The 13741-nt window shown below is 44.9% G+C and overlaps 1 long non-coding RNA gene across 4 annotated transcripts in view; it reads left to right on the top strand.

The window, feature by feature from the left end:
• Positions 1-5061, top strand: part of LOC310682970 — an 83805-nt gene extending 78744 nt beyond the window's left edge. For all 4 annotated transcript variants that reach the window (XR_014514221.1, XR_014514222.1, XR_014514223.1 and 1 more), the window contains one exon: positions 4670-5061. This is a non-coding gene — a long non-coding RNA (uncharacterized lncRNA). The remainder of the gene's footprint in view (positions 1-4669) is intronic.
• The last annotated feature ends 8680 nt before the right edge of the window (positions 5062-13741 follow it).

Here is a 13741-nt window from a genome sequence, read left to right as displayed (position 1 = left end):
GGGGGGGGGCGTGAATTACTTGCCTTGCCCCGGGTGCTGACAACCCACGCTACGCCACTGTCCAGTGGCCAACCTATTTAGCTTGAAATTGCTTTGCCACCTTTGCAGCACCTTCTGCATGTTTCCCTGTGGTATTTTTAGAACTGGGGTCACGCAAGGCCCTCTGGGACAATAATTCTCACCTCAGACCAATAGTTCCAAGGAGGTGGGAGAACGTACACAGAAGGCTCAGTGTTTGGTTTGAACAAGGACGGCTCAGTTTGTCGATCAGCTACAAGCATGCCAGTGTTTCCGCACAGAAATAAGAAATGCTGCAAATCGGGGAGGGAGGGGAGGAAAAGAAAGGTCGGTTATTCAAGCACCAAGAAATCAGGTGATGCCGTAATGACTGGTGTTTGTCTCGGAGGCTGGTTGAGAAAGAAAAAGACAGTGCTTAAAAATGTGGTGCTGATAACATTAGAAGGAGGCTGTTTAGTGCAAATTTGCACACAGGTCATAGAATCATAGAACTGAAGAGTTGGAAGGGACCCTGAGGATTATCTAGTCCAACCCTCTGCAAGGCAGAAATATGCAGCTGTCCCATATTAGACAGAGAGCCAGTGTGGCGTAGTGGTTAAGAGCGGTGGACTTGTAATCCGGTGAACCGGTTTCACGTCTCCACTCCTCCACATGCAGCTGCTGGGTGACCTTGGGCCAGTCACACTTCTCTGAAGTCTCTCAGCCCCACTCATCTCACAGAGCATTTGTTGTGGGGGAGGAAGGGAAAGGAGAATGTTAGCCGCTTTGAGACTCCTTTGGGTAGTGATAAAGCGGGATATCAAATCCAAACTCTTCTACTCTTCATATGTGGATCGAACCCACAACCTTGGCAATATCAGCACCATGCTCTAACCAATGGCTCAAATCAATTTTACATATACAACTTTCTTCTCTTTTCTTAGTGCTAAATGCATAATCTTTAAAAACATTATTCAATGCCACTCTGTTACGTTTTGAGCCTTCAGGGCTCAGGCAGCATTTAAATCAACCTATGATTCTGTCTCACAAATCCTGGTGCTCTACAGATGTTTTGTCTCCAGGGAGACAGCTGGAGCTGATGGGGGCTGTTGTTCAAAACCTCTTGAGGACACCAAACTGCAGAAGGATGATTTGAAAGTATCCCAAATTCACCCTAATAGACCCTGCGTCTTAGCTGCAGTTGCAATGGTCCACTGATGTGATATCTATTGCTTGCAAGGTCAGAAATGCCCTTTTCAGGCCCAGATGTTATACAGCCTTCCTAGCTGCACCAATGTACAGTGTACAGCTGCTATCACACAGCACTGAGGTGGAGAAACTCATGGTTCTCCAGCTGTTCGTGGACTCCAGCTCCCATAAACACCAGCCAGCAGGGCCCAATGGTCAAGGTGGTCCAGCAAAATCTGGAAAACCACAGTTGCGCCACCAGTCACCTGGGCTGTGGTGTTTTTCATGCTCATTAGAATTTCTCATCCTGACATTTTTTTTGCAGACACTGATCTACGATTTCAAAGTATTGGTTCTAGGACTGTTGCTTTGATTGGCTTAGCTAGTTGTATTCTCTAGAACTCCTAGGTTGACTTTGTGGAGGGGGGGGGGAATGCTAATCGTTTGGCACACTCTAGGAGTTGAAATAAATAAATAAATAAAACTGGAAAAGCCAGCTGACATTTGTGATCTGGCTGCCAGACGACGTTCAGAATTAAAGAGTTCAAATGAAGGTTCAGAGTTGCCTTTTCACCAAAGATTATCAGTGATCTTTTTAGATTAGTTCAAGCACTTTGTGGCAATGTTTTATGGGGGGAAATGTAGGAATTAAGCTCAGTTTTGCAGAGGTTTGTCTACAGTATGCAAATGTTTCTCAGGGACATGGCCAGCTATTCCGGTTTTGATGTCAAGAGGTTATGAAATTAAGTCCTGCCTTTTTCTGCCTGCATTGCAGAAGCAGTCAAGTAGAGCAGGTAAGGAGGAAGGGAGAGAGAGGAGCAGCACATCTGGGTAAAAGGTGAGGTGTCATAACTGTATACAAGATGGCTAAGGCTCTCATGCATTCTTCTGTGAGCTGTTTCCCTATATTGTGTCCTCTATTCCAGGAATCCCTGTATTGCAGTCAAATTATACAGACCTGTGTGATGTATAATTAAGCAAGTTTGTGTGGGCAGAACAGGTCAAATTTTATTTGGTTACTTGGTAGGTAGCACACAGTGTTGCAATAGGAGAGATTGCTAGGCAGCTATGAGAGTGACTGGGTGCTTGGAGGAAGTGAATGAATGCTTCTGCAAAATTGTTCCATATAAGATCTGGTGTTGTTCATGGGACTTAATGCAGTATAGTTATCATTCAGCTGATAGGTAAAGGGTAAAGGGACACCCGACCATTAGGTCCAGTTGTGGCCAACTCTGGGGTTGCGGCACTCATCTTGCTTTATTGGCCAAGGGAGCTGGCATACAGCTTCCGGGTCGTGTGGCCAGCATGACTAAGTCGCTTCTGGCGAGCCAGAGCAACGCATGGAAACGCGGTTTACCTTCCTGCCGTACCTATTTATCTACTTGCACTTTGACATGCTTTCGAACTCTTGGTTGGCAGGAGCAGGGACCGAGCACCAGGAGCGCACCCCATCACAGGGATTCAAACCGCTGACCTTCTGATTGGCAAGTCCTAGGCTCTGTGGTTTAATTCACAGCGCCACCTTCATTCAGCTGATAATTTTGCATTAAAAGTTTTCCATATGCTCACTATAATGGATATAAGCTATTACAGTCGTACCTTGATTCTTGAACGCCTTGGTACTCATACGTTTTGGGTCCCAAACGCCAAAAACCCGGAAGTAAGTGTTCCGATTTTTGAATGTTCTTTGAACCCGAACATCTGACACAGCTTCCGTGGCTTCTGATTGAGTGCAGAAAGCTCCTTCAACCAATCGGAAGCCGCACCTTGGTTTTTGAATGTTTTTGGAAGTCGATTGGACTTCCGGAACGGATTACGTTAGAGAACCAAGGTACAACTGTAACTGGGAAAAGCCCATAAATGTCCCTGTGTGGAGTTCCTTCTGAGGAGTCCCTCCCTGGACCGCCTCCTGGACCATCCTGGGATCTTCAGATGAAGGGCGGTATACAAATTTTAATGATGATGATGATGATGATGCAAAGTCCAAAAGTTTTGCCTGGTTTCCAGTATTCTATTAAGTAAAGCTAGAATGTTTATAACAGGCAATAATATGATTTTCACTCAGTGCGAGTAGCCTATGTATGAGCCATACAGTTGCTGAGCATAGCTTCAGTGTGTGGTTTGATAGTGTGTATGTGTTTTATGGCCTCTGCTCTACCCCCTTGGCTCTTTCTCATGTTATCTAAGATTTATATGCTGCTTAATTAAGAAGAAAAAAAGAAATCTAAGTTGCTTACACGAAATAATACAGAATATTCAGAAAATACCAACAAATCTAAACTTTAAAAACAAGCAGGCATCATGCAGTTGTCAACATATGGATAAAATCAACAGCTCTGCATAACAAAATCACAGGACTGTCTACAGAGAAGAAAGACGTAGCAGGCATCAGGAAGCTATCATTATCGATAGACAGGAAGTATGGACGAAGAGGTGCTGCAGCAATTAAAAGTGACTTTGTATCAGATGCAGACCAAACATTGTGGGCAATTGTGAAAGTGCCGATTCCAGAGATGAAAGTGGTTGAGTGGGTACATATCGGGGTGCGGTGATCGTTCAAGAAAGCATCTCCCAAACTGTGGAGGGTTATCAGTGTTGAGGGTTATTGAATTTCACCTGATAAGAAGTTGGCAGCTCATGCAGATCTTTGATGTGTTGTAATCTGCTGATGGGGGTCAGGGGCGATCAGCGGTGGGGGAGGGGCAATCCACCCATGGGGGCACTGTGGCGATCAGCGCACTTGGTGAGCTGCCATTGGAGTCCGCTTGGCGGATGCAAGCCCCATGCTGCCTTTTCAGGCGAACTGCAGGCCAGGCCCAGCGGTAAGTGCCAACCCCCACGGTGTGCCATTTTGTCACACACACCCCTCAAGAATGACACCCAGGGTGGGCTGCACCCTCCGAACCCCCCTTCCTACACCCCTGATGGGGGTCTCACTTCTGGCAGCAATTCTGCTAACTGCAATTTCCAGACCCAGCACAGTGGAAGCCCAACACGGAATGCATTGCGGTAATCCATTTCTCGGGAGCATAGTGATGTAGAAATCGCACACCTTCATATATTACCCATAAGGAACCTATGTTGATAAATGTGTTCCTAAAACCAGAAGTGTCATTATGTGCCAAAGAAAACCCACACCTGACTTTATCACAAAAGTTTGTCTTTATTTACTTTATTTTGCTGTTTGTTTTACATAAAGTTATTTGCCTCTGCAAACCTTTTATTTTACTATAAGTGTTTAATTACACGTCTTTAGAAAGATGCAATCTCCATACATCTTATGAACTCAATAAAGAAATTGCAGAGAAACATCAATTGTTGTTAAGCAAACCATTGAAACGATGTATAAATATATATTCCATGTAGTTTTTGTTTGTAACTGTATTTTGGTCGTAACAAAAAGCGATGTATCAAAGGGGACTTGACCACAGATTTCCCAGAGGAGAAATCTTCTGATCATAACATTCTTCCTCTGCAATTCCAGGAACTTTGCATCAACACTGAGCCTGCAGCAAACAAGAAGAATTAACTCCCATATCACACCCAGTTTCTAAAAACCAGACTCCATTGTTTCCCCGGAATCCGACTATCAACCTACCTTTTAAACCCACCAGGACTCTTTTGCACCTACCTTGCCTGTCAAATGTAAATTAGTTTGCACCTGTGTGTTTTTGTTTCTGCACCCGTGTAATCGTTTTTGGACTCCTCACCTATGTATCCACATATAACTCAATCTCTCACACCCACAACCCAAAAATGTAGTGTACCTACCTTACCATAGTAAATGAAAGTGTTACTCACCTGTAGATGGGGTTTTTCCTTTTGCTTTGCCTTGGGGGTACCCAGTTGCAACTGAAATAAAGGATCATAGCTTAAGGCTGCCTTGTTTTTGTCTCTTTGGTTGCTGGCTTTTCCAAACCTTGATATTGTAATTTTTCCATCAATAGGAGTCAACTCCTAGGGGCCAAGGTCCCTTTGACACAACACCACCCCCACAAGTTGATGGGCATTGCCGTTCAAATGGTGTGTGTGTGCCACGTATTGTGATTGTGGGGCAGGGCTTAGCTGGGCCCTCTGAATGTTTTCTTCAAGTTGGCACACCTGGTTGAGAGTTACCAATGCCTAGACCAGGGGTCAGCAAACTTTTTCAGCAGGGGGCCAGTCCACTGTCCCTCAGACCTTGTGGGGGGCCAGACTATATTTTGAAAAAAGCAAAGAATGAATTCCTATGCCCCACGAATAACCCAGAGATGCATTTAAAATAAAATCGCACATTCTGCTCATGTAAAAACATGCTGATTCCTGAACCGTTCGCGGGCTGGATTGAGAAGGCGATTGGGCCGCATCTGGCCCCCGGGCTGTAGGTTGCCTACCCCTGGCCTAGACTAACATACCCTCCCACATTTCTCTGATGAAAATAGGGATGATGATAATAATAATAATAATAATAATAATAATAATAATAATAATAATACAATACCCAATTGACTGGGTTGCCCCAGACACTCTGGACAGCTTTGAACATGTATAAAAATGGAACAAAACATTACACATTAACAAACTTCCCTATACGGGGCTGCCTTCAGATGTCTTCTCAAGGATGTATAATTGCTTATCTCCTTGGCTTGGGATTCGCATAACTCCATACCCTCCAACATTTCTCCAATGAAAATAGGGACATCCTAAGGAAAGTGGGACACTCTGGGATCAAATCAGAAACTGGGGCAGATTCTGTAAAGCCAGGACTGTCCCTGGAAAACAGGGACACTTTGAGGGTCTGGACTAGTCTGGTCAAGCTATTCCAGTCCACGAACAGGCAGGCTGTTGTTGCTGCCAAAGGCATTCATAGCCACTGAGGCAGAGTTCCTATCTTCTAACCTGTCGCTAAAATGCCTATATCTAATTTTTTCCCCTCCATAGTTTCTGCAACTGTTTCTGTATGAGGCTCCAGTCACCACTAGATGGCTTCTAAGCATGGCAGATTGCAACAGAAGCAACAGATATTGCTAAACTTCTAATCACTTCCCAGCATTTGCCAGAACAAAACATACAGGGTCACTCCCACTCGCTGCAGTCTTTTAATTGTCCTTGGTGCGTTTGTTTTGTTTTGTTTTGTTTTGTTTTGTTAAAAAGGGCAAGATTCAGTCTTGCAAATGTGTAGCACTTCAAACATGGGTGCCAAGACCAGGTGGTGGCAACACTGACAGTCATGTTGCTGTTTCTTGGCATTCAAGGCCAATCTGAAGTGAGTTGCTTGTTGTTTCATTTATGGTCGATTCCCACCCACCTCCACCATTTACATAGGTCTCCACATCATGCCAATCCTGAAGCTGAGGCTCCAATACTTTGGCCAGCTCATGAGAAGAGAAGACTCCCTGGGAAAGTCCCTGATGCTGAGAAAGATGGAGGATACAAGGAGAAGGTGACGACAGAGGACGAGATGGTTGGATAGTGTTCTCGAAGCTACCAGCATGAGTTTGACCAAACTGTGGGAGGCAGTGGAAGACAAGAGTGCCTGGCGTGCTCTGGTCCAGGGGGTCACAAAGAGTCGGAAACGACTAAACAACAACGACAACCACATCATGCCAACTGCAGCTGCGCATCTGATGCTGGAGGATCCAGATCAGTGTTTCGCAAAGTGGATGATACCAGGGGGGTTACTGGAATGATCCAATGGGGCAGCAGTAGCCCCAGGTGCAATTGGGGGACATGGAATAAAAATAAGAGGGCGGTGGAAGTGTAAAGAAACAAGAGAAGAGAATAAAATTTTGAGAAACCATTCATCCATGTTTCATCTGTTGTGTAATGACGCTTATCAACTTAACATAAAATCATGGTGATTATTTTCCAAATAAACACACAAAATGCAAGTTAACTTTAAAAAAGAGAAATCTGCTAAAAATAGCCAATCGTGGTGATTTTAGAATGCTGCTGCCCAAATAGAGCTGAACGTTAATAAATTGGCAGCAGCACCACCGGTTCATCCTTCTCATTGGGATTATCTTTAATATTATTCGTAATTTTAATTTGAAAATTATCCTTTGTTGCCTTAATTTTCTGTGTGCGGTGTGAATGTTACTATGGTTGATTTTAATAAATAATTTTATCGTTTCAAGCTTCAACATGTCTTATTTACAACATCTTCTTTCATCACTATGTGGTAGGACATAGGTAGGAATACAGCAACATAAAACAATGCAAATTTGTCATGGCAACTTTCTGTCTGTTCGCTTAAAGAAGGCAGATTTCCAGGGGGGGCACAGGGCCAGATTTAGGTTTGATGAGGCCCTAAGCTAGTGGAGGTAATGGGGCCCTCTATATGTCCAGCTGTCCTTTGTCAACAACAAATTGTTACTGTTTTTTGTGTTGAATATATGCTATATGGTATTTTATGGACCTAATAGGTATCGAAAGCCATTTGCACATAACAAATAGGAGCCTACATGACACAAAACACTGTTGTTGTATATAGGCTTTATTTTATTTGGTTTTTTATCCTATATTTTGGAAAGGTACATCCAGGTTTTTTCCCTTTAAATTTTTGTGGGGGCCCCAAGAGAGTGGAGCCCTAAGCTATAGCTTGTTTAGCTTATATGTAAATCCGGCACTATGTTTTGTCTTCTAGTTGGCCAAATGAGTTTGGGAACCTCTGATCCAAATGGATGCCATGTAGCAGCAACCCTTCCCCCATCTCAACAGCCACAACATAAAGCAAGGGAGGGGAATCTTTCTTCAGCCCAAGGGCCACATTCCCTTCTGGGTTACCTAACAAAGGCCACATGCCAGAGGAAGGCAGGGCCAGAGGCAAAAGTGGGTGGAGCAGCAAATGTAAATTTTACCTTTGTACAGGAAGAAGAAGAAGAAGAGTTTGGATTTGATATCCCGCTTTATCACTACCCGAAGGAGTCTCAAAGCGGCTAACATTCTCCTTTCCCTTCCTCCCCCACAACAAACACTCTGTGAGGTGAGTGAGGCTGAGAGACTTCAGAGAAGAGTGACTAGCCCAAGGTCACCCAGCAGCTGCATGTGGAGGAGCGGGGAAGCGAACCCGGTTCCCCAGATTACGAGTGCACCGCTCTTAACCACTACACCATGCTGGTTTTGACACATACCCTCCACGCAGGCAAGCATGGGGTGTTATCAGAGTTCCAAGGGCACACATGGATGAAACATTGGATGAGCATCTCCTCAATTCCTTCAGCCAAGACATTTATAAAGATGTTGAACAACACAGGGCAGAACCCTGCAGCCACTGGCAGAGGAACAGGGGTGCAGGGGGAACGCACCGTCCCTGGTGGCATCATCCTGGTGACTACACCCCCCCCCCGGGCGCCACACTCCCGCAGGCGGAATGCCATGCTCCCAGGATGCGCGGCACGCCCCCGGGAGGTGCACCAGCCACGCCCACACCTGCTCTCTGTCCCCCCCCCCCAGAGCTTAAGGCTCCGCCACTGTTTGCAGCACCCCACTTGTCAGTCAGTCAGTCAGCTACAAATCCACCTAACAGTTACCTCATCCAGCCTGCATTTTACTAGCTTCTCCACAAGAATATCCTGATGAATTTGGGGTGCAAAGCAGGACCAGTGAAGGGTGTGGCCTGGGGAGAACTTGGGAGCCAGACAGCTGCCATGCCTGAGGCTGTCCACCCCTGATATAAAACAGAGACAAACTGTAAAGCAGGCCTCCTCAAACTCGGCCCTCCAGATGTTTATGGCCTCCAACTCCCATGAGTCAGGGATGATGGGGATTGTAGTCTCAAAACATCTGGAGGGCTGAGGTTGAGGAAGCCTGCTGTAAAGGGTAAAGAGAAGGAAGCCCTGCTAGGATTCTGTATGTGCAGAAATGGAAGGAAGAAGAAGTTCCATCCAAAGTGGAATGGATAAGTGGGTTAATGGATTATGTATCTCAAATCTTTCCGTGAAGATAAGGAAAATGATATAATCCTGGCCATGGCAAAATTTCTATGGGAGGTAGTAAGAATTAGAAATATTGGATAAAACACAGTGACTGCCTAGTAATATTTTTTTCTGTATTTCTGCTGTACTTTGCTTTTGAAATCACTTTTGCCAGTCTTTGGACCATAATAAAGAATGTGTGTGTGTGTGTGTGTGTGTGTGTTTGCAGAACTGGCAAAATTAACAGCGAAATCTAATGGTGAGTGTTTAATGGAAGAATGGATACCTTCTTCAGACAATTTAAAGAAATATTATATTATGATGAACTTGCAAGCAGGGTTTGACCTTTGAGCAACGGAAATCATATCTATCAAATCATAACCACAATATTGTCATCTACAATACTGTGGCTATGATTTGATGGCTAGAAGACAGGGTGCAGAAGATATACAGCATACAAAGGTGTGCACAGCTTGACCAAAACAGCCTCGTGGGCCAAATGGAGAAGCCTGGCAGGCTGAATTAGGCCTGCAGGTCTGAGGTCCCCCATCGCTGTGTGTGTTTAATACAATTGCCCCAAATGTCTAGTGCAGCTTGAAAGTTGATAGAGAAAAGACAGAGTGAAGCAACAGTCTGCAAGTCTGTCAATTTTGTAGTTAATTCCTTATTTTATATTCTCTTTTGTAAACAACATAGAGGTTTCGGGGGGGGGTGCATGTGACAAAAGATACAGCCTCTTATTCTGGGATAGGCAAACTTGGCCCTCCAGATGTTTTGGGACTACAACTCCCATCATCCCTGACCACTGGTCCTGTTAGCTAGGGATGATGGGAGTTGTTGTCCCAAAACATCTGGAGAGCCAAGTTTGCCTATGCCTGCTCTTGTTCAACAGATAGACCTAACAGAGACTGGTGGAGTGCTCTGCTGGAAAAGCATTACAGATTGCTTTCTGGGGTTGGGAATGGCAGCATGGAGGCTGGAGAGCCCTTGTTAAGAACCTGTCTGAAGCAGCCAAACAAACAAGACAGGAGAGACGATTGCAACATTGCTTCACCCAGATATAGCGCCGAGATTGCAAAAGAAATTTTGGTGTCGTAACCCTGTTGAACTAAAGCCTTGACATGAGGAGGAGATTAGCTTAAAGTTCTCCTCTCCGTTGGGAATTTAAAAGCCCAGTTGCTTGGGCTAATCACTGTTGGGAGAATAAAAGCATTTTCATCCTGCTGAGCAGTAAATCCCAAAATAGTGGTCTCTTTGTGTTCCTTATCCAGGCTTGGAAAGCTCCCGATTGCCCTTGTGAATATCTTCATTTACACTTAAGAACATAATCGCAGAATTGTAGAGTTGGAAGGGATACTAAGGGTCATCTAGTCCAACCCCCTGCAATGCAGTACTACTGGCAAGCAAGGAGTCTCACCTCTTATATTTATGCAGCTGGTTCTTCCTGCCTAAGCGCAGAAGCTTGCATTAGTCCTTACTGAAATTCATTTTGTTAGTTTTGGCCCAGTTCTGCAATCTGTTACGGTCATCTTGAATCCCGATTCTGTCTTCTCTGGCATTAGCTCCCCTCCCAGTTTGGTGTCGTCTGCGAATTGGATAAGCATCCCCTCAATTCCTTCGTGCAAAACATTTTTAAAGGTGTTGAACAGCACTCCAGTTGCCACTTTTTTCCAGGGTGACGAGGAACCATTAGTGAGCACTCTTTGGGTTTGGTCAGCCAGCCAGCTACAAAACCACCTAACAGTTACCTCATCTAGCCCACATTTTCCCAGTTTCTCCACCAGAATATCCTGGGGGACCTTGTCAAAAGCCGTACCGAAATCAAAATACACTATGTCCACATTCCTCTGATCCACCAAGCTTGTAACTCTATCCAAAAAAAATGAGATTTGTATGGTATGACTTGTTTTTGAGAAAGCCATTAATCACAGCGTCATTTTCTGTTTAAATAATATGTTCTAGGACCTTTCCTGGTATCAATGTCTGGTTGGTACTTACCTGGGGCTTCTTCTCTCCCCCCCCCCCTTTTGAAGATGGGGAAAACATTTTCCCACCTCCAGTCTACAGGGACCTCAGCTGTTCTCCAAGAATTCTCAAAGATCATAGACAGAGGCTCTGAGATTATATCCACAAACTGCTTTAGTGTCCTTGGGTGCAACTCAACAGGCCCTGGAAATCTGAATTCATTTAAAGTATCTAGGTGTTCCCTTGCCACCTCTTTTCCTGTCTTGGACTTCAGCTCACTCCTTGCATTCTGTGTCCCACCTAGTCATGTTCTCACAGTGGTCCCCCAGGTGCCCCAATGAGAAGCCCACTAGGTGGACCTCAGCACAGCAGCACTCTCCCATTCTTTGGTTCACAGCAACTGGTATTAAGAAGTATGTGTGCCTCCAACTGTGTAGGCAGATCATAGCCATCATGACTAGTAGACATCAGTAGTGTTCTACTCCAGTATCTTAGGCTGAACGCCTTATCATGTGGAACCACCAAGGTCTGTACTTGCCTCATTTTCAAGCCTTCCAAGTTGGTGACCATCACTGCCTCCCGAGGGAGCAAGTTGTGTAGTTTAACTCTGCATTGTGTAAAGAAGGACTCTCTTTTATCCATCCTGAATCTCTCAACACTCAAGTTTCATTGGGTTAGGAGAGAAGGAGAAACACTTTTCTCTGTCCACTGCCTCCAGGCTATGAGCAATCTTATAAACTGCTATCATGTCCTTCTCTTAATTACCTTTTCTCCAAACTAAAAAGTCTCAGACTTTGGCCCGTGGTGGCTGGTGCCCTTTGGAACTGATTGGGCGGAATGCAGGGAACCCTGACAGTAGGTGGCGCCAGAGCCAATGACAGGCAGAGCTAACCGATTCACAGTGCACCTCCCTGCTGCGTTGTACAAGACCAGGGGTCAGCAAACTTTTTCAGCAGGGGGCCAGTCCACTCTCCCTCAGACCATGTGGTGGGCTGGACTATATTTTGAAGGAAAAGAATGAACAAATTCCTATGCCCCACAAATAACCGAGAGACACATTTTAAATAAAAGGACACATTCTACTCATGTAAAAACACACTGATTCCTGGACTGTCCTCAGGCTGGATTTAGAAGGCGATTGGGCTGGATCCAGCCCCCAGGCCTTAGTTTGCCTACCCATGTACAAGACAGACAATTGCATTTTTGTGGCAGAGCAATTGTCAATTAAGTAAGACCACTTGGTAGAGCAGAATGTGGTACCACTTCATAAGTTAACAGAGCACTGTAGAGTCATGAGGGGTGAAACTGACAGGGACAGGTTTCAAGAGGACCAGGTCTCTTTTATTTGCTTTATTAATTCTTACCTAGAGGAACCTCAACCATCTGCTATTCATTCTGGAGGGCCTGGTGTCTTAATTCTAGGCATGGTTGCCCTAGTATGCTTTTGTTAATACCATTAATTTTTGTATGTTTGTCTTAGTTTGCTGCACGGTATACAGGTGCTGCCATATTCTGAAGAGCAAGAAAGAGGACACATTTGCCAACTTCTACTTTTAACTATGGATCGCTGTGAGGACTCTACACATGAAAAAGAAGGTGTGCCCTGGGGAAAAAAGAGGACATATGGCAACCCTTTTCCAGCCCAATGCAGGAATCGCAACTAAAGAATCCCTAATAGATGTCCACCTAAACTCCAATGAAGGAGAGTCCACCACCTTCTGAGGTGGTCTGTTCCACTGTCAAACAGCTCTTACCACCAGAAAGTTCTTCCTAAGGTTTAGTCAGAATGTCCTTTCTGGCAGTTTGAACCCATTGGTTTGGATCATACCCTCAGGAGCAGCAGAGAACAAGTTCGCTCCACCTTCCATGTGACAGCCTTTCGGCTATTTGAAGATGGCCATCATATCACCTCTCGGGCTTCTCTTCTCCAAGCTAAACATACCCAACCTCCTCAACTTTTCCTTGTAAGGCTCGATTTCCAGACCCTTGATCATCTTGGCCCCCTTCCTGTACACATGTCCCTTCTTAAACTGTGGTGCCCAGAATTGGACACAGGACTCCAGGTGAGGTCTGACCAAGGTAGAATAGAGTGGAAAAATGGATGTGACCTTTGTTTTATGTAGGCTACATTCCAGACACACAAAAGTTCTACACACACACACACACACACACACACACCTCCATCCTGGCAAGCAAAAAGCATTATCAGAGTTCAAGGACACTTTCCAGCCAGAAAAAATAAAGCACTCAGGGAGTGTGTGGAGTAGGGCCATGTGAGGGCTTGGGCTTGGGCAGTGTCCTAGAGGGCAGTTTTGAGTTTCCACACTGTTGATTTTAAAAAATACAAGTAGAAATACTTGAAATATTAGCTTGGAGTTTATTTTATATGTATTTATGTATGTACTGGAAGCTCTGCCCCAACTCGCTTTGCTCTGCCCTGCTATGGAAGTTGTGTGACGACATTATTATATTTTTATTATACAGACTTGTCTAGGTGGATTACCATAGGCTCCAAAACATCTCTGACATTTTCTTTTGGAGAGACTGGAGTGTCGTATGTTTGTCTGGCTCAACTCTCGGCTGGGAGCTTTACAGGGAATGACACTGCACAAGGGGTGTTGTGTAATAGGTTGAGTGCTGCATAGTACCTCTAAGGTTTAGAGTAAGGATCAGCAACCATTTGGTGTCCATGGGCA

Source organism: Podarcis tiliguerta, assembly GCF_965153285.1.
Source record: "Podarcis tiliguerta genome assembly, chromosome: 8".
NCBI classification, from domain to species: domain Eukaryota; kingdom Metazoa; phylum Chordata; class Lepidosauria; order Squamata; family Lacertidae; genus Podarcis; species Podarcis tiliguerta.
The sequence above is the reverse complement of the archived record's forward strand: the minus strand, read 5'-3'. Positions and strand labels throughout refer to the sequence as shown.